A 22,540-nucleotide genomic window follows, 5' to 3' on the forward strand; every position below is an offset into this window, starting at 1 on the left:
ACTTCTGGTAGCTTTAAAGCCATATTGATGATCATGTAGACAAGCAACAGAAGCAGCGTAAAGGTTAAGCTGTGAAATGGCCAGCTTTTCCAAAGGTTTGCCCAGAAAGGGATTGATGGAGATAGGATGATAGTTAGCAGGGCAAGAAGGGTCAGCAGTGGGTTTCTTGAGAAGAGGCTACACAAGAGAGTGCTTTAGGGGAGTGGGAAGGCTCTTGAGGCGAAGGAGAGGTTGCAGAAATCAGCCAGGGCAGGAGTGAGGGTGTCAATGTGGTCTTTGATGGTTTTGGAAGAACCTGTTTTGATGAGGCTTTCGTAGATCAGACTTGTCTAGAGAACTCAACAGGGGAGGAAAGAGGAAAGGAAGTATAAGAGGATGGGGGGTGGCTGTTGGAAGATCAGAGTTCAGAAAAGCAGAGGGGCAGGGGAGGAGAGGGTGGACAGGATATCCTGGGTTTTAGAGATGAAGAGAGAGAGGCAAGTGCAGTGCAAAGGGCCTGGGAAGTGACAGGAGAGGTAGAGACTTCAGCATGGTTGGCCAGCTCCTTGCAGATTTGAAAGAGTTTGGCCGAGTTGTTAGATGCTGCAGAGACACGGGCTTGGATGTGGGCTCTCATTTTAGTTTGGACTGAGAGTCAGTATTGTCTTTGGAGCAGACGACAGGTCAGTCTGTTCGAGGATGAGCAAGAAGCCCTCCATTTCATCTCTGCCACCCCACACTTATGTTTAAGTATAGCTAGGTCAGAGTTGTGCCAAAAATTGCACTTGGCTTTGGGCTTCAAGCAGATCCTCATCACAGGGGCAAGAGCAGCAAGAGTATCGGAAATAGAGGAGTAGAGTGTAGATAGGGCTGTGTCAGGTTGTGAGTAAACCAGAGATGGAGTGGGGGAGAGAAGGTGGCAGCAAAAGCCTCAACTGACACACGCTTCATGGGATGGATATCTGAGAAGGTAGGTGAGGGTGTTGGAGTAGGCTTGGCCTGGGGGGCAAAGAGGGATAGATGAGAGGAGAGCAGGGAGTGATAACTCCAGGAGAGAGGGGTGGTCAGAGGCATGGAGATGGGGAGGTCAGAGGAGATCAAGACATCAATTGGGTTCTCTGCAGACTGATTCGGGCCAGAGGGGAGGATAGAAAGGGAGAGGGAATCACAAAGGGCACAGAAGAGTACAGAGGAGGATCAAGGAGAATCTAGGTAGATATTAAGGTCACCAAGAAGTAGGAGTTGAGTGGTTGAGTCCACGAGGGAGGAGGAAAAGCCTGCCCACTCTTAGAGAAATGAGATGATCGGACCAGGGGGCTTATAGAGTGTGGCAACAGTAAGAGAGTGGCTAGGAGAGAGAGAGACCCTGCAGACATGACAATCGAAAGAGGAGTACGTCTGTGTGGGAATAATAGAGTCAGGAATCCACTTGTGAAAGATCAAGGCTACACATGCTCCGGAGCTGGGTGGATATGGGTGCAGAGAGGATCTTATAGGCATCGGGCAGGAGAGTGTCAAAGCTTGTGACAGAGCTGGCCGTGAACCATGTCTCGGTAAGACCGAGGACATCAAGGGCTAGTTCTTCCAGGAGGTGCAGATGTCAGAGGAGTGTTTCACAGCAGAGCGAGTGTTGAGGGTGGCAAGATGAAGAAGGTTACCAGCATTAAAGGCCTGCTGGGAGGGGTATAAATTAGAGGCACACTCTGCAGAGTTGATGAACGAGACTGAGGTGGGGCAGAAAATGGGGAAAGAGAGGGCAAGGAAGCCAAGGGAGGTGGGAGGACAGCAGGAGACGAGGGGAAATTGATTAGGTGAGGGAAGCGCCTATCAAGGAGGAGGAGATTGGCCTGAGGGCCATGGACCATGAGAGTACCATTTAGGTAGACATTAATGATGACCTTAGTGGAGTCAAAGTGGGCCATAAGAGCTTCCCAGCATGTACCACCATTAATGGGAGAGGAAGAGACAGGGCAGAGCACAAAGATCATATGAAGAGTCCATAGATCTGGTGAAGGAACGACAAAGAGGATGACAGTGAGGGTCTGCCTGGAGGAAGTGCTGCAATCGGTATCAGCGATGGGGAGACCTGGGTTGCCGGCCAAGATATCTTTTTTTAGCTTCTTCCTACCAGACTTAGTGAGAAACCGTAATCTGCATAACATTGAACGACCGACGGCTCGATGACGCTTCTACCTGTCTACAAGTGGCCTTGGCTTCCTTTATAGAACGTTATGCGATTAGGTGCATGGAAAACCCCCATGACTGCCCTTCTGAAGTAATTAGGGATTTTCGTGAAGTCATAGTGGCTACTGTATCCTCCATATTGGTTAAGAGAGGCACACGGGCCAAGAGGATAAGTCTCCACCCGTCCTTCCATCATCACTCCTTTGATGGATTGATAGCTACCAAGAGGAGTTAATTGCGTGGAGAGATGCACATTTTTGTGAGAATGGAACTGGACCACACCCCACCAAAGGTGCTTTGCGCTTAAATAAAGCTAGCTAAACATTCAAACTGAAAATAGCTAAGACTACATCGGTATATCACCAAGTGCTCTTGATGGCAGTCATTAGTCAGCTCAGCCTTATCAACAATGCACATGCATTTTGGAAGGTGGTTAACAGCCTTTTCCCTGTAACACGTGATATCATTGCCATCCCAGAACCCGTTTTGGTTGAGTACTTTTTAAGAACCCTGGGAGGAGGGGATAGTACACCCGATGGCCCAGGCTTACCCATGGAAAGATGGAACTGCACTAAAAACCCTTGACATCTTGAGGTTAATTGTCGGCAGTAACTCCTGGAGGGCCCCCGGCCCTGACGGTATCTGCAGCACCGTGATTAAGAATGACGCTAATTGTTGGGCTATTCCTCTGTACTGGCTCTTCCACTGGATCAGGGAATCCCAATATATCCCTTGCTCTTGGAAAGACAGCATCGTCATCCCCATTCGGAAGAAGGGCGATCGGCTTGATCCTGGCAACTGTTGCTTCGAGCTATGCTTGACGCCTCAGCGGAAAGCTTGGCCTGTATGATTTCGAACAAACTATGGTCTTCGGCTGAAGACGCCAAACTCATTTCCCTAAATCAGACCAGCTTCCAAAGGGAACTTAGTACAATGACTAATTGCCTCGCATTGCTGATCCAGCAGGCCTGGTTCACTTGACAGCACACTTTCTACGCAGCGTTCATTGATTACAGTGCTGCTTTTGACTCTGTCAATCAAAACAAGCTTTGGCAGAAGTTTTCCTATTGGAACATACTGGCAGGACTTCTGTCCATTATTATTTATTTACATACTAAAACAAGGGTAAAAGTGAGACTGGATCAATCGGGCAAGACTTCCTCCCAGATTTCTACAGCAAGCCATCTGAGCAGGGCTGCACCTTGCACCCCTTCTGTTTAATCTATACATAGCAGACATGGGAGCGGCATTGGCCAACCCATTATCGATTGCCCCAAACTTGGGCACCTTTCTCTTGCAGTGGATGGGCTATGCAGACAATATTGTCTTCCTGGATGTTACCCCGTCTGGCTTGCAGGACAGGATTAGCTAGAACTGCAAAAATAACCTCTGATTCTTTATATCTCGTTGTAAATATTAACAATATAGGGGTTATGGTGTTTCATCCCCCAGGCCATATAAAAATCATTGTGCTTTGGCATCTCGAGGGGAATACCCTTGAGGTGGTTATTGGGTATAAAAACCTGGGAATTAATTTTGACTGCAGATTACGGGACACTCGCCACTTGGACTACATTAAGCTAAAGTGCTCACAGGTCATAGGGTGTCTAGGGAAATTACCCCTCACTGGAGGGGCTTACTCTGTTTGGATCTTGGCAGGATTATACCTGGCCAAGATTTGCCCAATTATCATGTACAGAGCTGAAGGTTGGGTCCCCGCTAATGCCATCGGAGTAGCCCAATTGGAGTTTGCATTGCTCAAGCGGTTGTTTCTCCTTCTGACCCGTAACCCAGCTGAGACCATCTTTCTTGAGCTTTCCATTGATTCTTGCATGGGGAGATTCCAGTTGACTTGCTTGAACGCATACAGGAGACTTGCAAATGCACAGGCTGGCACTTTGAATTCTATCCTTTTTAATACTGGTCGTGCTAACGTAGCCTACATGCAGGATAGTGCTTTACTCTCCATGAATTCTGTTGCCACTAGATGGTTGGCTTTGGCACTGTGTGATTCACCGAGCTGGCCTCTCCAGCGGTTTAAAACTGCGATGAGAGGAGTTGTTCTCTCATATTACTGTAAGCAGCATATTGTGGACCTTGCCACTAAATCTAATAGTAGTTCATTCATGATATGATATGATATGATAGGTTATTTATAACCCGCTTAATACCCAGAGCCTTCTAATCACAGACCCGGGGGTCGAACCTGTGGTGCGCCATGTCGTCTTGCTTCCAAGGCGAGCATGTTGCCCCTGAGCTATACTCCCTAGACTGTATGTTCATGATGTACATTCTTACTCAGGAGCATACTCTGAACTACATCAGACAGTTTGTGGACAACCCTCTGGTTTGGGATTGCCTCAAACTCAAACGAATTTAGTAAAGACCTTGGAAATTATGGGTGCTTGGAATAACATCCCAAGGCATCTACGCTTGTGTCACTTGTGTGGCTCCAATTAACTTGAGTCTGTTAAGAACTTGATAACCTGCTACAAAGCTTTGGAAGCTCCGAGTGCGAGGAAGAATCCTGTGCAGTGCCCTTAGGGACCACTACACACAATTAAGACTACAAGTGGTAATACAAGTTCACCTTTGGTACAAGCCTGTACTACTATGTTAAAGTGGTAGCAGCAGCGGAGCAGACAGGCTTATCTCAAGAGTATATGAGCAGTAGCAGAGATTACACAAAGGAACCACAATTACTGTGACTCAAGCAAACACTGACTCAAGGTTTCAGGTAAAGAATATAAGTACATTTATTTTTAAACCATTTGTTATAAAAACATCACACATAAAATACGCTAAAACCAACCAATTCACTTTGGCACACTCTAACTCAAGGTAAGTACCCTATGTTTTAATGGACCGGTGTTGTGAAACAAAAGTCGTTACCGGGAATACGTATGCAATCACTTTTTTACAGTAATGACAGTTCGGTCTTACTAAAGATGCGCGTATCCGCGACAAGAATGTTACCGGGGCGAAAACACACTTAGCACCGGAGTTAACCAGAGAGAGTTGGGGGCAAAATCATAGGCAATACTTTTGTCAAGGCAGACAGAATCAGAGAACCCTTGTTGACAGAAATTCAAGAGTCAATAGGCCGGAGCCAGTGTCAAGTGGAACCGGGTTCCTGTTGTCGAGGATCACACTTTCGGACAGTTCAAGACTCAACCAATTCCTCAAGCAAAACACAGTACCTTATTCAATGAAGAAGCTGGTGCCATGGCAGTTGTTCCTGGTAGATTCCTGCAGAACCACGGTTCCTGGAGCTTCAGTACGAAGGAGGACGTCTGGAGGGATCTGCACCACACAGGGATGAAGCCGGCAGCAGCGACAGTGAATAAAAGGTGCGCTCCTTAAAAACAGGAGAGGCTCTTCAGATGGCTATGTGGACCACTACAGCAGTGTGCAGCGATTTCGACCCAGAAAAGGATCCTCTGGCTCTGGAAGATGAGCTGGTAATCCCCACCAGGCTCAAGGGAAGAACACTCTGGACTGGATCTTCTCAGGTCGTCGACTGGTAGATAGCTCAGGACTGCAACAGGGCTTCACCGGGAAGGGGTAGTTGCAGCAGCCATTTTCTTCTTAGCTTCACTTCGGTTCCTTGTAGTTCCAGTGGCGACTCTGACTTTTAGCCCAAGAGACCTGCCTTTTATGCGAAAATCCCCCATTCACACAGCCTGGCTGTCAATCACGCAGCAGGGGGGTTGTCTAGCACGGACAACCACCTCAGGCAATCGTGGCAAAGTGCATCTAGGGTTTCCTAGAATACCCTTTGCAGGGGGTGACTACATCCCTCCCTCACATTCAGCCCACCTAGAGACCCAGGCACCTGGAGGAGGGCTTCTTGGCAGAAGCCCACCAAAAGACAGTGAACAAAGAAGTCAAACCTGGTTTGTCATGCAAAGTAAAACACAAGAAGGACTTTAACAAAAAGAAATGGCGAATAAACCCGGCCGGAGCCAAAAGAAAGTGTATTTGGTCAAGCGGGTTTATGTTAGAGGCTAATATAATAGCCTAAAACAATACCACGTTTATATAGCATAATCGCGGTAGAAAAGTTAGGGTAGATACCACTTCCACCAGCCAAGTCTAAATGTTCAAAGAGTGAAACAATGCTCTAGGAGCTACTGATAAAAAGGGCTAAGGATTAACCCTTTTCAGTACTCCATGTAAGATGGGGTGTGCTGGATCTGTGGTTAAATGACTAGTTAAAGTTAATGGCAACTTTACCTTCATCTGGGGGACAGTAGTCAGCCTCAGAAATGGAGTTGGTGGGAAGCCTAAAAGACAACCCTGTGTCACTGCACTGAAGGTGCTGTGTAACACACAAAAGAAGGGGGCTACTGAAGTGGTGTACTCCAGAGTCCACAATCACAAAAGCAGATGAATACACATGGCAAAAACACAGGTAAGAGAGGGAAAAAGAATCACACTCTTACCAAGTGAAACGAATAACTCCAGAAATCCAGCAAAGCTGCTGAGGGACTCACTAGGTGAGGGAAAAAAGCCATACAATTAGAATTCTCCCTAACGCTGAGGTTAACAGCCCTTCTTGCGGCTGGCATGGGCCCTTTGGACACTCATCATGGGGAGGATAGTGAACCTTGCATCATTTTTGTTATGATCTTTTGGAGAACAGTTGCTTGTATTTTGGAGGATTGCAATTTGTATTGATGCTTTGTGGGCTGGGACCAGATACAACGTGGGTGGGAATGCTTGTATTGTGAGGGCACGTTGTTTTATTTTGTGGATTATGAATTTGTATTGGTCATGATGTTCTCTCTTTTAATAAGATTGTGTTGAAAAGTTGTCGTTTGTACAGCTATTTAACACGGTAATAAAAAAATAAAAAAATAATGATGTTTATCTGTGTTGTGTTTTCTTGTGCAAAACAAAGAGGTGATGGCTGGAAGGTTTAGATTACATCTTAAACCTCTGGCAATTGTTCTCTGCAATCCCCCGGACCATCGTTCTGCACCTACCAAGCCATTACAAAAAAGGGGGAAGACCATATGCAAATCAGACTTGGTCCCTCCCCAAAAAGACACCTTATGAGGTGGAACCAAGCCTGATTTGCATATGGTCTTTCCCCTTTTGTAATGGCTTGGCAGACGAAGAACAATGGTCTGGATGGTTGCCCAGAGCAATGCCGGAGGTTAAAATAAATTCTAAACCTTCCAGCCATCACCTTGTTTTGTGTTGTTTGTTTCTTGTGCCACAGAAAGGGTGTCAGAGCTGGGACAGGTTAACTACTTCCTCTATTTCTTTATCTCAGTGTACGCAATATGTGACAGTTGATGTGTATTTTGTTTAATCATTAAAACTGTGGAACATTTGTCAAATATTTTAACTATGGGTAAAGTTCGAAATATGTCCTAAAGACAAATTGTAATTTTCTGCCAGTCGCTTTTCATTTCCACTTATGCAGTGTGCATATTTTAATTATTCCCAGTGCTATCGTATTAGTATGTCCATGCTCTGCACTGCAGATAAGTATGCAGGAGTGTTTCATTTATTGGCTGAGGCATCAAACATGTTGTACTACTCATGGGCTTGCTTGAGATAAGGCAACTCAACTAGACATATCAAAAGCATGTTTCGCCTCTAAATGGTTCTTGCAGGTTTTCTTTTCAGGTTCCAGTAGGATACAAAGTAAACACAATAATTCCAGAAGAAGCACTACACCGTAAACTCAAGGAGAAAAGGAAAGGGGAAATTAAAAAAGAAAAGCAACCAACATTAATACCAAGGTAAAGTACAAAACAATGTTTTACCTCTGCAGTTGACACATCACACTCAGGCCAACCTTGACCGCTTCATTAATAGCTGCATCATACATATGAGCAGGTACACCACTGCTAAAGGCCATTATGTTGATTTGGTATGCCACATAATGGCGTGGCAAATAGCCAGCTCACACAAATTACACTTTATAGCCGGTTTAATGAAATAGCATAGACATATGAGTCACACTTGGCATCCAAAGGTTTGCTGCATAGATTGTAAAACGAATGTGCTTTTCTCGTTTCTGTGAGAAATGGCTGACACAAATTTGCCTTGGAGAACTATTTCAACATATTTCATAAACAAAACAAAGTGGGACATTTAGAAATGTGTATAAGTAAGAAATTGCCTAATGTGCACTATTTCACGGGTGGTATTGAATATTGAAGACCCCTAATAAAAATACCAACCGAAATAAAAAAAATAAAAAAAGTCGTTGGATACCAATTAATCCTTCTGAAATGCAACAGAAATCAAATGTAAATCCCTCAAATTATAGTTTACGTAATGTCCAAAACACCATCCTCATAGAAATCATTATTAATTGCTTGGATTTACTGTTAGGTTCACTGAGTTTTAAACATGATCACAAAACTGCTCATTTCAAACGTCCATCATTTACTTGGAAACTGCTTGATTCCCATAGATAGCAAAGGCCTCTGCACGTTTCGATCTCTGCCAACCACCAAAGCCAAACGCAAGAAGGGCCCATCGCAGAATGAAGGACTGTGTCTGGGTATTCAGTGCGAGTGAAGGAGCCCCTTCCTTCATATAGAAGTTGATAGACATTCTTAAATTATTTAAATCCGGATGGAGAGGAAGCAGCATCTTTTGACCACGGAGGTACGTCATCTATATTATTAATGTGGCTTGGTGTGGTAATAATAATAGGATACTTGGTATATTAACTGAGCAGGGGTGGACTGGCCTATAGGGAACTCTGGAGATTTCCCGGTGGGCCTCTACACCCTGGGCCTCTTTTTTGTGGTATTTCCAAATGTTCTGGTAGGAAAAGAATTGACCTTGCTGAAAATGTGTCATATAGTGCCTCTTTGAAAATTATTTCCAGGGCCTCTTTTGGTCCCCGGGAATTATTTCCAGGGCCTCTTTTAGTTCCCAGTCCACCCCTGTAACTGAGTCACACTGTTTTTTTTTTCTAGAAGAATTTCATAACTTGGATGTTAGACATATTTCTGCAGCTAACATTCAGGACACTGACCTATCTTATCGTGCTGTTTGTAAATTATAATTAGACTCTTTTTCCTGGCCTCCACCCTCACCTCCATAGAAATACAAATAAGCACTTGTTGAATTTTCTATTTCAGATGGTGGTGGTCATCTTTGTTTTATTTTCACAGGAGATTGAGCACAGCAATATGTGCAGTGCCCATCTCCTGAAAGAAGAAAAATCCTTTAAAACTATTTGTACCTCGGAAGGAGAACCATGTGTGAATACAGTGATCACTCCCATGTTCTGTGGTGTTCATGATCAGGAACAACCATGATACCTTGTCTGGGCCCTCACTTCGATCAGGCCTATGTGAGGCTTGCACTGGAGGGGCATTACCGACCCTGTATACCCCAAAATGTGGAGCTGATCACTATATTCTCTCTCCTCCTGATCTGCTACTCTCTTTTCTTAATCTCCTCGGGTAAAGGCTGTGTTATGAGCCCAGTGCCAAAGGGAATGTATAAACACCCACACTGACCAGACGTTTTCTTTTGCCATTGTGTCTGGCTACCCTTCCACCAAACAGCTTACTGCTGCTCCCCACCCCTTCTGCATCCACATTCTCTTGCTGTTGCTCCTCACACCATCTGTCACCCTTAGTGGCATTGGATTAGCCAGACTTTGGTCCCAAGCTGCACTTCAATGACAATGTCCATTGTTGGGCATTCTATAGTAATTGAGGGAATAAAGTGAATAAAATAAAAAGGGCCTTTGTTCAAAGTGTCATGTGAAAAATCCTGAGCACAAAACATGAAGCACAGGATGTGCGCATTTGGGATGATGCTTTGAACAGAGAGAGTTGTAATGTTCAAAGTGAACTGGCTTGTCTTTCCAAGAATTAATCATGCTGCATGTGAATGGCAGGCCCAAAATTAAAGTAGTCATTTTGCAGGGAATACTTAAAGCCATTTAATCAAACTTTTACACTTGGATTTCTTTAGGTGTCTTTCCAATGTGAGTAGCATGTGAGTAGCATATTTAAAAATGGCATACTTACAGCAAAAGGTGTGTTCCAGTCAAGTGAGAATTAATATACAATGTATTCCTTTGTTCTGCCATTTTAGTAATTCATACAAACTATACTGTCTGAAATTCAAGAAAAGGAATGGAAATTATTTTGAATTTCGCTTTGCTGTGTGATGTAAATTGAAAAGGCAGGTCTTCATTAGTAAAATAAGAAATTAAACCCAATGAAGATGGAATGAAATAACAGAATCAAATTGCATTTTAAGTTTTGTTCCCACTTGTAAAATATGCTAACTTGATAAAATATATGTTTTAGATTCTGAACACAAAGACAAACATTTTGAAATATTACATGATGACATTCTCATCATGTTTGACAATTGTATACAATTTTCACAATGTTTAAATCCTTTTCCAAAATGAAAACATATAATCTAGTTTTAATGTTTTCATAGAGCATGTTTTATCATAAATATATAAAAAGTTCAACTCAATTGGAGCTTGCATGACGATGCAAGGCTTCATTTCATGTAAACACATTTTAAGTGAGATTGCTGTTCTTTTAAATGCATTGGCATTTCTTTGGTGTGTTATTGCAGTAGTTTTCCTTAACTGGGCAGAGGAAATGCTTTGTCTAAATATTCTTTCTCCAAGTAACCACTATTCACAATACATGGCATTGGGAGTATATTTCTTCAATGACCTTTGACCTTGACTATTGCAAGGCACCTGGCTAATGCTGTGCATCTGAGTGTCAGTGAACTCTTATGCTGACCTCCCATAGGCTAATGCATATTTGACATTGATAGACGATGACGTGTTCACTGATCAATCTGTTCAGTCTATAGTTCATTATATCCTTGTTTGTACTATGGTACATTTTCTCTGCTTCAGATATGGGCTTATTTCACTTTGACAATGGAGTACATTAATTCTACCACTCCAAATAATTCTTAATTAAGAGGTATTACGTTTAACTCCAAAGGACACATCCCATCTTGGTCAGAAAGAAATCTGCTGTTAATCTAATTATATTTGATCATACCCTGCTCAGTCTGCAATGAACGCTAATGTCCCTGGAACTTTATGCAAATATGAACCATCTACCTGTTAAAACCTTAAAGACTATTTTTTTTAAATTGTATATTGTTGAATAACCTTTACAAAATCCTTCACATTAAAACAGAAAGACACAATGATACATTTGAAAATAAATAAATTCTAGAGAATACACATAAAGCAAATAAACTTCTAAACATGTTTACACAATGTATTCATCATAAAAACAAAAAACAAAAATAAGCATTCATATCAACATATTAGACCTTCAGTACTAGTGTGATGATTTTTGTAATGACCAAACCATACTGAGTTCATTCTTTTTGGAAATTTTACCTGTTAATAAGTAACATTTGATTGAATTTTGTAATGATTTGCATGATTTCCTTGATATCCCTTTGATATATGCTCTACCAAAGGTTGAACTGAATGTATATATGCATATATACAAAGAATTCTTTGTGTTATACTTCATATGGTATTCCATGTATTAAAATCGTGTCTATTTTGTTAATCTTTAAGTCAGATATTATGCAGATTAGCCTTGTGAGCTATTAAAATACCCTCTCATTGGGGTTTTGGTGGGTGAAGTTCCTTTCATTCTGACGTTCCGTATTACAGTGACACATCCTCACTTATCCTTATCTTTATTGGGTAGTTTTTCCCTCACTCTGTAGTATTTTCTACATCGCTATTTGAATTTTACTTAGGTCACACCTTTGTGGACCATCCTTTTAGACCCCTTCTACCCTATTCTTATTATATCCATATAATATCACTTTTTGTTACGTTTTAGTTAATCATTGAAGGTTCAACCATTGATCACATAGTCCATTCTAAAATGGCCGACCTTTGAGGTGACTTTATCAGTCCCTTTTCCATTTCCATGCCCGTTAACAAGATCCCTTAGAACTTGCGCCGTTTCCATAGTTTCTATGGTAGGACGGGTTGACCGACGGCAGCAGTCGTTCTGAACTGTCTCCCCCCATGCAGGTAAGCGCTTACAGCAGTTTATCTTCTATCCTCCTGGGATACTACTTTGACTTATGAATTTACCCTCGAGCCGGGTTAATTTTTCGACTCATCTTTTACAGTCTTACACTCGTATACTTGGGCTTGCCGTGAACAATTCCATTTAGCCCCTTGACGCCCGAGCCACTTTTCATTCTGATTGACACTTTCTGAGCCGCACATCTGAGAATCTGCGTTGTCAGCCCGTTGTGCATGACAGTCTGCGCATTGTAGCTTCAATGCAAAAACTTTAAGGTATTTTACTGGCCAGCGATTATCCTAGATTCGGATAGTATTGATTAAGTACCTGCTGTTCATTTATATCTTCGATGTCTGTCATTATATTTTCTAGAGTTTTGTGCTTAACTATGTCGATCGCTGATCAGAATTGCATAGTTTTACACGTGAATGATCCCGAGACCATCTGACTCTCACGTTCTTTGAATATTGGGTTTTTCCCATTTGCTACCTTTTTCCTGCGCACTTCACAGGTATAATATTCTAACAAGTGCTAATTGTTGAATGATCATTTAATTCCGTTTTCTTGAGACTTACATGTTTTTATATCTCTGTCTGTGTCTCCTTTGACTGTAGTGATTTAACTTACCCGCGGAGGGTCTACACATTGCCTGATTCACTATCCACAATCCTATTTTTACCCGGTGTTCTTGAACACACTGCTCTCTGGTAATTTACTTTACTCAGATTTATTCTTCTATATTGTGCCTCGTATGGTTCCTTATACCAAACTTTCTTCTTTTTAAACACTTTGAGTCACTAGCCTTCCCACACTGTTATCGAATCGTCGGTTTGAAACCTCCCCTCATCACCCAGAATTGAAACATGAATGAATGTGCCCTGGGGATACAGAGTTAATTGCATTTACTTCAGTATGCTTATATTCAAACAATGACACTGATTTTGCTAACAGATGACATCGAAATGTGCAGGATGAATAATATGAACTATTCTAAGGTAAAAAACCTGTACAAATGTTCTCCCCTTTTTCTCTTTTTTGTATTAAAAATTCAATTTTGGCCATATGAAGAAGAGGAAAGTATCCTCGAAACGCGTCGCCACATGAATTGGATTCCACTATCTCCTCAAATTTGTTGTGACCTATTGTTGCACTGTTTGCTTCTTGAATTTGTAATGTGTCTCCTTTTGAAATAATATGCATTTGATATTCAAGATATAAATCTTGCTCTAAAAGCACACAACTGGGTTTCCTGGTTTACATTTTCTTTGTATTAACATCAAAATATAGTAGTGGACTTTGTCCAAACACCTGAAAGTGTGCAGGGGACGGGAGGGGTCACTTGTTGAATCCTCATCCTATTTGTCTCTTATTTGTTGGGGTCTTGTGCCATGGCCCCAGTTCCTCCCCCGCACCTAAAATCAACTTCAAACATTTTTTGAATGAGTTTATAATTGCCATTGATTTTGAGGGGTGCATCAATAATCAACCTTTTAATCCCTTTTGCTGCCCATCATTCCTAACATACTCGGTACCTTTGTTTTCTTCTAGAATGTAGCAAAACTAAATCCAATAAAAATGGCCTTAACTGCTGTGACATATGTCAGAAACACTGTCATTAAAACTGACAAAATATTTATTTTAATAGAATTTCCACAGTTTGTACTGCCCTCCATGTTTAGGGAATTGCACCTGCATTCTAGCAGCAGGTAAAATGTTGTTTTGTGTAAGCGTATGTGTCCCTCATAGTGGTGGGCTCCAGGGTAAAGCTGGAGACCCAATTGTCTAACATTGATCTAATTCTTTTAAATAAATATCGGTTTTTGATTACCTCACTGTACGTGCACAAGAGATATTACCTAGCAGTTTGGTCTGGATTGGCTCTTTTATAAAGGAAACAATATTAATGTGCACTTGTTTATTATAGAGCTGCGGTTGCCGTAATGATAATTTACGTAGGTGTGTTCCATAGGAAAACCGAAAAATGTTTTGCTAAAAACTTGAGTGACGCATTTGCCTGACATTTTGCAAACAAAACTTTGGTCACTGGAAATATTGGGCACAATTGTTAGAAATTTGTTAGAAAATTGAAAAGGTATTAAGAAAACATATTTGGAGCAAATAAGGAACAATTTGGGCACAACGTGTTGACGCAATATCCTTGACTTGTTTGGGGTAAATCCATCAAGTAGTTTTTAAAATATTCAATAGGAAAGGGGGTGCACACACACCTTAAAACCTTGATGTCAGTCTGGGTGCTTTGCAGCAGGGAGGCTGGGAGAGGCTAATAATGTTTGACTTGTTGGATGGATTTGGATGAATTTTTATAAACCAAAGTTCTGTCAAGGGCCACCCCAAACTGGAAGATTTGCAAACAATTTGTTAAAAATCTTTAAAAAAGTATTAAGAAAACATAGAACGCTGTTTTCAGCCAAGTCCAAGTCACATTCATTTTCCTACAGTAAAATGTACAGTTTTTGAACAGCCAAATAAGAAACAATTTGGGAACAAAGTATTGACTTAATGTATTTGACTGGTTTGGGCTAAATCCATACAGGAGTTTTAAAATATTTGAAAGAGACTTGGGGAGGCCCCCATGTTCCTTAAAACCTTTATATATATAACCCTTGGTACTTTGAAGCAGAGAGGTTGAGAGGCTTTTTTAGAAATGAAATGTCACCATTTTATTTATCCATGCGAGAGAGTCCCACAAAATTCCTGTGATAAGCCGCAAAGAACACAACTCAAAATGCTATTTGGAGAAGGAAAAAGGATGCCATCAAACTTTGGAATAAACTTCCCAAGATCTTACAGAGTTTTATAATGTTCTCGACTTCAGAAAGAGACTCAAAACTCTTCTGTTTATGTAGTCACTTCTATGGGAATGCTGATTGTTTTGAACCTCAGCACTTAGATGACCTGGCCGTAATCTAGAAATACCAATAGCAATAGCAATCACATCAGGCTAGAGGTCAGGAGTGGGAAAGAAGACACCATGTGAAGTTGGGGCTTTTGGGGTAGGTTGGAGAGCTAGTTATGGGTAGAAAATGTTTGGTTTACAGGAGACGACCATAGGAAACTCACATGAATACAGCAGCAATGCTGCCAGACGCACCCATAAAGAAATTGTGCGTCACACAAAGCAATGATTGATAGGGGTAATGGCAGAGGCTTAGGGAGGGAAAAGGCAATTGAGTGGCACGAGCGGACCTGGTAAATAGAAGGTGGACACATGTTGAGTCCCTGTGAGGATGTGGAAGACTTTTTAATTTGGAGCAATTTTTCCCGTTATCACAGGAATCGGCAAACCACTACTCTACTGCAGGAATTTCTGTTATTGGAAATGATTACTGTGAAATCATCACGTGAATAAGGAGTTAGAAAAAAAATAAAAGGTTTAACAGCTGCATTGCCTACATCTACTAGGCAGGGGGCAATGGGTGTTTGGTAACAAAGTAATGGTTTGACATTTACAGTGGCCATGACTAGTGGGAAAGAAAGATATCAGTGCAACATGCACAGAGGCTGCAGCCAGAGGCCATAGCTAGTGAGACCTCAAGAAACTATGCAACATGTTCACCCGTGGCAACTGGCTATGGCTAGTGGGCCCCAACGGAACCTATTGGTGCAACATGTACAGTGGCCATGGCCAAAGGCAATGGCTAGTGGGCCATAAGGATACCTACTGGTGCAACATATACAGTGGTCATGACTGAATGCAGTGGCCACTGGCCATGGCTAGTGAGCCACATAGAAAACTATTGGTGCAACACATACAGTGTCTACAGCCGAAGTCCATGGCTAGTGGGTTCCAAAGAAACCTATTAGTGCAACATGTATAGTGGACACACCAAAGGCCATTACTAGTGGTCCCAAAGAAACCTATTGGTGCAAAATGTACAGTGGCCATGGCCAATGGACGTGGACAATGACCATGGCTGAAGTACCCAAAGATACATGTTGGTGCAACATGAACAGTGGCCACAGTCGAAGGCCATTGCGAGTGGGCCTGAAGAAAATATAGTACAATAAACTTGAAACTTGAAATTTAGTGAAAAACCTTTAGTTAGGAGAGAATTATGGTTATCAGAACTAGCGTGAAAAAATACAAAGCAACAAATCCTTTGAAATTCTGTGAAAAAAAAACTTAGTTAAGAGAGTATTAAGGTGATCAGATGTAATGCAACAAACCCCCTGGAATTCAGCAATCGCATTTTGAGCAAGGCCACCATAACTATGTAGGAAAGTATGGTTGGGAATGGGTTATCTGGGCTCTGCCTCTTCATGATGCATAGGAAGCTCAAATGGTTAGCTACTCGTCGTACTGTAAATTTAAGACCTTCAAGACAACCAAGGTCAAAACACGTTTTGGCTGACCATCACGTTTTCCCACCAATAAAGAATCAACTATTTTCTTGAAAAAAACATTCAAAACCATTGTATAATTGATCTCAATGCTAAACAGTTATTTCCTAAATTGAAGAGGCAGAGCGCAGATACCCCATTCTCAATCATACTTTCTTCTATACTCTAATAAGGTCCTTAGCGGTGGAGCTTGGGATAAGGGTATTCAGCTTGCCCTTGTATATATCATTTAGTGGTCATTGCACATTTCACTATGGGTCGAACCCTGACATTTACCTAACTGCCCACCTTAACTATGTGCCCACTGTTGTGCAGCGTATAACCACAATGATGGCATCACAGGTGACATCACTAATTACATCATACATGACATCACAGATGAGATCAATAATTACATCAAATGTGGCATTACTCATTAAAAAATCATTTTTGTTGACTTCTTTTAATACATAGTTCATAATATTACACCTAAAATAATAACAACATGACATGGAGCAATATACTGATACAAAAGTATGATATGATTACATGTGGAGCATTCATTTGTAGTACTTATCAACTTATAAGCTTAAAAATATAAACATATAACATTATGCAAATGGTTTGAATTTCATTCATTAGTAAACTATTACAATACTTCATTGCAGGGAAAGTAGCAGATTCTGGTAAATTGTTTTCAGTTATTTCAAACACAATATAATAAGACATGTAGTAGTAAAAAATAAAATAAGAATAGATAGTAATAATCATGTCTAATAGTGCGTTTTATGAAAATAGTCAATGTTTACATTTACACTTAGAATTCTCCCTAATTTAATAACATTACATAAACACATTATTTTCTAAATGTTATGTTACGTTATGGTATGGTATGTTCAGGGGTCAAGTCCTAAAAATATAAGTGGGGGGACTCATCAACAAATGCAATGGATGTGACGTCCCCAGAAATTAGCATATCAAGGTGAAATATGCACATTTCATTAAATTATCTTTGGATAACCACACAAAGTGCACAGGACGAATGGCATTTGCCTTTCATAAAAACAACACACACACAAAGGCCAGGGAGGAATTTTCCTTCTAATAGTGCTTTTGAAAACATTAAAAGATGTGCACTCCAAGAACCAATACAAATGTTTCCCCTGGGAATTGCAGTACCGAAATGAGACATTTTACCTTTAGTTGTTTGCAATTTTTCATCAGGTTATATAATGCAGTGGTGAAGTGTCCCGTCTACAAACCTGATGACTGTGGTTCAATCCTCGTGGTCGGCTTTAATGTACAAATTCCAAGAGGATATTCAGTGTTTATCATTGTAGCTGGGGGAACTGAGTCCACCCTCTGAAAAAAGTGGGTGGACTCCGTCCCCCCATGTGTACCCTCGACTTGAGCCCTGGGTATGTTATGTTGATTTATACTGCACACCGCTAGCACCCAAGTGCAGTCTCCAGGTGCAAAAATGACAAGTTTTATAGAAAAAAATAATCGCATTAAATAGGAAATAGATATTTGTGTGCATTTTGATAATATATATTATTAGGATTTCTTTGGTTAATATGCACACAAAACAATATATATATATATATCAAAAAGAAAAACAAATGATGGGCAGCGTTGAGGAATGCACTCCATGAGGCTCTGCTGAATCCTATTTTTTTTATTTTTTTTTATTGAAACTTCAGCCCAGCGAGCCTGGTAGTAAACTAACAAGTCGCCGAACTTTTGTTACAGCAAGACATCATATATTTCATGTTACTCATAAAAAATGTGCAGTATATGAAATGTCATCGATCCTACAATTGAAATTATATAGCAATATCAATGAGTTGACATTAATTTCAGGTTCCCTGCAAAGTCATTTTTCAGTTAAGTGTAGTGAGTCTAAAATATTCACGATTGCGCTGGTCAGCTTGATGGTGTGCCCGGCAACTGCATAAGACCACCAATTTTGGATGTCTGATTCGACAGGAGTAAAGTCTCCTAAATGGTGTAGCCGTCGTGAAGTTATCGCAGAACATCTAGTAATTAGGTGTTCGATGGATTCAATTTGGAGGTTGCAAAATCGGCAAAGATTCCAGTTTACTTCATTAATGTGTAAAGTTGCATTTCCCTGGTGTTCAATGCATTTAAACGCAGCCTCAAAAATTGATCACAATGATGTCGTGAGGGACAGGGTACCAGATAGCGACATTGAACAGTGAGTTTATGTTCTCCAATTCCCGATCTCAAGAATGTAGGCTTCGTTTTCAACAAGTCATAGTTCTGGATCCAACACCATTGGTCAAATTTCTTTTTTACACACTGAGGTTGGCTAAGCAAATCAGCATTGTTTAAGGTTGCTTCCAATAGCTGCTGCCAAACTTCTAGGAGGCCCGGTCGCCCACAGCCTGGACGATGTTCAAATAATCGGTATGACGGAGACAGTGGATTCAGCTTAATTTTACGTAGCACCATTATAGATTTCCACATGACACAGCTATGCATTGAATTTAGTGATAATTCATATCGGAGAGACACCATTCAGATGTAAGAGGATAAGTGCAGCACCCGACGCCAAAATAAGCCTTCAAGCTTCTGCCAAAACTGGGCATCAATATTCCAGCCTGATTCAGATCCAAAGTTAATGGCGGGTAAGACCTTTTGTGTGTAGAAAATTAGCACCGGTTCAAGTGAAAATTTTCCATATTGCTTGTTTATTTTTGACGCTTGAATGCTAAATTGAATCATGCGATTTGTAAGATCCAGCTTCCAGTGATGTTCATTGATAGAAGTGTTAAATGGTATTCCAAGATATTGGATCAAATTCACCGAGCTCAGAGAGATGCTGCTGATTTTCCACAAAAAGGACTTTTGCTTTTTTTGTGCCACCGGCCCCAATGGTAACAATCTTTGTTTTTTCAGTGTTTAATACAAGATTGTTCTTATTAAGATACTAATGCAGACTTGTTAAAAGGCGTTGAAGACCAATCTGCGCAAGATCTAATAGGACGAGGTCATCAGCATAGGTTATACAACAAATTTAGGTGTTATTTATCTTTGGCGAAAAGCATCTGACAGAATCCAGGTGTTTCGGAAGGTCGGAGATAAACAATTTGAAGAGTTCTGCAGCCAGGGGACATCCCTGTTTCACCCACTTAACGGTACATATTTTCCTAGTTAAGTCTCCTTGGTTGTTTAAGCGAATCCGAATGGAAGTGTTAGAATGCAGCGCCTTAATCGGTTGCAATAGATTTTGAGGGCAGTTCAAATTAGACATTTTCTGCCAGAGCTTCACATGATTGACGCTGTCAAACACTCCCCGCAAATCAATGAATGCCAGGTATAATTTCCTTTTTGCCTTTAGAGTTTCTGTTTTCAGTATATTTAAGATCAGTAAGTTGACTTCGACTCCAACTCCTTTGGTGAAGCCGGTTTGACAAACGTCATAAATCTCTTCGCTTGTAGACCACTGTACAAGTCGGTGTCGTAAGAAGAAGGCGAACAACTTTCCTATCGTGTCTAACAAGGCAATCGGGTGATAGTTGTCAGGATCTGACCGATTGCCTTTCTTGTGTATAGGCATGATGATGGCTTCACGCCAGGATTCCGGAACAGTCCTCGAGGAGGACAATAAGCAGAACAAGGCTTCTATGAAGGCTGACCATTGGGCTTCGTTTTGTTTTAGCTTCATGTTAGATATCATATCTGGACCAGCAGCGTGCAAGTTCTTCAGAGCACGTATTGCGATTTTGATATCATCTTGTGGGATTTGCAGATCCCATGGGGTCACGTTATTTAATGAGACAGTCGATGCTTCGCTCGAAGGAGTACTGAGTATGCTCACAAAATGTGTCCCCCATGTGGTTGCATTGAGTTCATTTGACACAGAAGGTAAGTAGCGCGAGTTTCCTGCGTTTAAAATTGCCCAACTTTTGCGTGATTTCTTTGAGAGAAACTGTTTCATCATTTGTTCGGCTTTGTCTTGCTCGATGATCATTTTTGCAGATTTTAACGAATTCCTGTATCTTTGGCGTCGAGCTCGGATTGCACTTTCGATGTGAAATCACAATATACATGGTACTTGAATCGGTTCCCCAAAAAAAAGGGGCGTAACCTTATTGCCCAAAGTGTAAGTCTGTAATAGACCATCAGTATTATACAAATAATGTGCTAAAAAAGCGTACTGTATTTTCCTAATTGATAGGGATCGTGGAGAATTGTGTTCGTGGAGTAGAATAGTCTTGGATTCAGTAATGAAGATGTCAGGAGTATTTGGATACCCTTAGAACACAAAGAAGTGTTTCAGCGTGGACCTAAAAGTAATGGTGCCACGTGTTAGTAGTAGAAAAAGAACATCCCGTCCAAAAGTTACAGCTAAGCTGTCATCGTAAGGCGTTCAAGCTTCCTAGAGGTACATTTCATGGTATTATGGAGACGCATACAGTCACTTACTTGTATCTGGCTGAGGGGTAAAAGAGAATAGGGGCCGATCCATCTGAACGCCATAGCTTCGGTGGACAAGATGGCCGTTATTATATACGTCATCCTTGTGACGTCATCATGTGATAACTTGAGTGACGTCACGGTTGTAAACAAAAATATGCATGGCATAGTACTCCGTACGTGTAAACTTAAGGGCTATAATCTTCACTCTATAATGGATGTGACTGTAAAATATGTAAGTCCTAAAATGTATTTAAGAATAAGGAATTGACTCGATGAAACGTCATCTTAGCAATGTAGCCCTACTTGTCAATGTCACTCGATGTACTAATTAATAGGGTAAATAATACAAGAACACAGGAATATCTGATTAACGTTGTAAGTAATCCGGTCTTGGACTAGAGGATGGATATGTGACGTGTCATACTGAGGCTTAAGGAGTAGCATTGGTAATATTGTAGAATCTGGCGGCTCTCAAGTTGTAAATAGCCAATACTAAACTTTGCTGTCTCTAGTGTCGAGTTCACATTCTATTCAGAGCTGCTTTCATTTATAGGTCTGAGCCTAGTGGAGTGCCGTTCAGAGGCTTAAAGAGTAACATTGGTAATATTCTAGATCCAATCAGCTAAACAGTTGTAAATTAACAATACTTAACTTCACTTACTAATTTTGTACCACCTGTTGAAATGGAATGGAATCACAGTTAGGTATACATATAGAGAGAAAGCATGTGTTAGGGACTTCTTCCTGAATAACATGATTGCAGAGAGTGCGTGTATGCTTCCACATGTAGGAAATTGGAAATATTTCATTTATGGGTATGTTTTTGATTTCCAATACCTGGAGTAAATACATCACCACTTCCTGTGGATTTACTTGTCTATTTAACGTGCATTTACCATTCAAGCACAATAGTCCAATTCCTGCCTTATTTTCGGAGTCCCTGTCCAGGATTCTGTGCAGCATTTCTGTGCAGCCCTATTATTTGTAAACACAGCTGATGTGAGCCATGTTAATACATGTTTTAAACAATTAGTGCAATGTGCAATACACCATTGCTTTCTACATTTGCATACTAATTTACACCACTTGTGTGGGAACATTTGAATGGACCAGGCAGTTTTGTGTGCGAGTACTATTTGCTTACTACACTTTGTAAACAAGATTTCTTACAGTACAAAGGTGTGTTGCTAACATTTGTACATGGTTGAAGGTGCTTTTGCAAGCAGGTCCAGAAATGGAGGCTAACGAATGTCCTTATTCTCCTGTGTATTTGCGCACTGGACAGGAGTACACAGTGTGTAGTATTTTACTTTTTCTGTTGTTGCTGACTTTTAGATGGTGCTTGAGGAACTGCTGCAATGACTTTATAGAGTTGTGACAACCCTTACAAATTGATGTGCTAGGCGATTTGAAGCTGCACCACATTGCTTCGGTACCATAGACATATTTCTGAAAGCAGTGTTTCTTCTTCCATTGTGCTATTGTTTACCTTTTCATACCCTGGTACAGTGCTATCTATGGCAATTTCCTTTCTTTGCTCTTGTCGGTATGAT

The sequence above is a fragment of the Ambystoma mexicanum genome, chromosome 4p (assembly GCF_040938575.1).
Source record: "Ambystoma mexicanum isolate Mex_15411 chromosome 4p, UKY_AmexF1_1, whole genome shotgun sequence".
In the NCBI taxonomy this organism is placed as follows: domain Eukaryota; kingdom Metazoa; phylum Chordata; class Amphibia; order Caudata; family Ambystomatidae; genus Ambystoma; species Ambystoma mexicanum.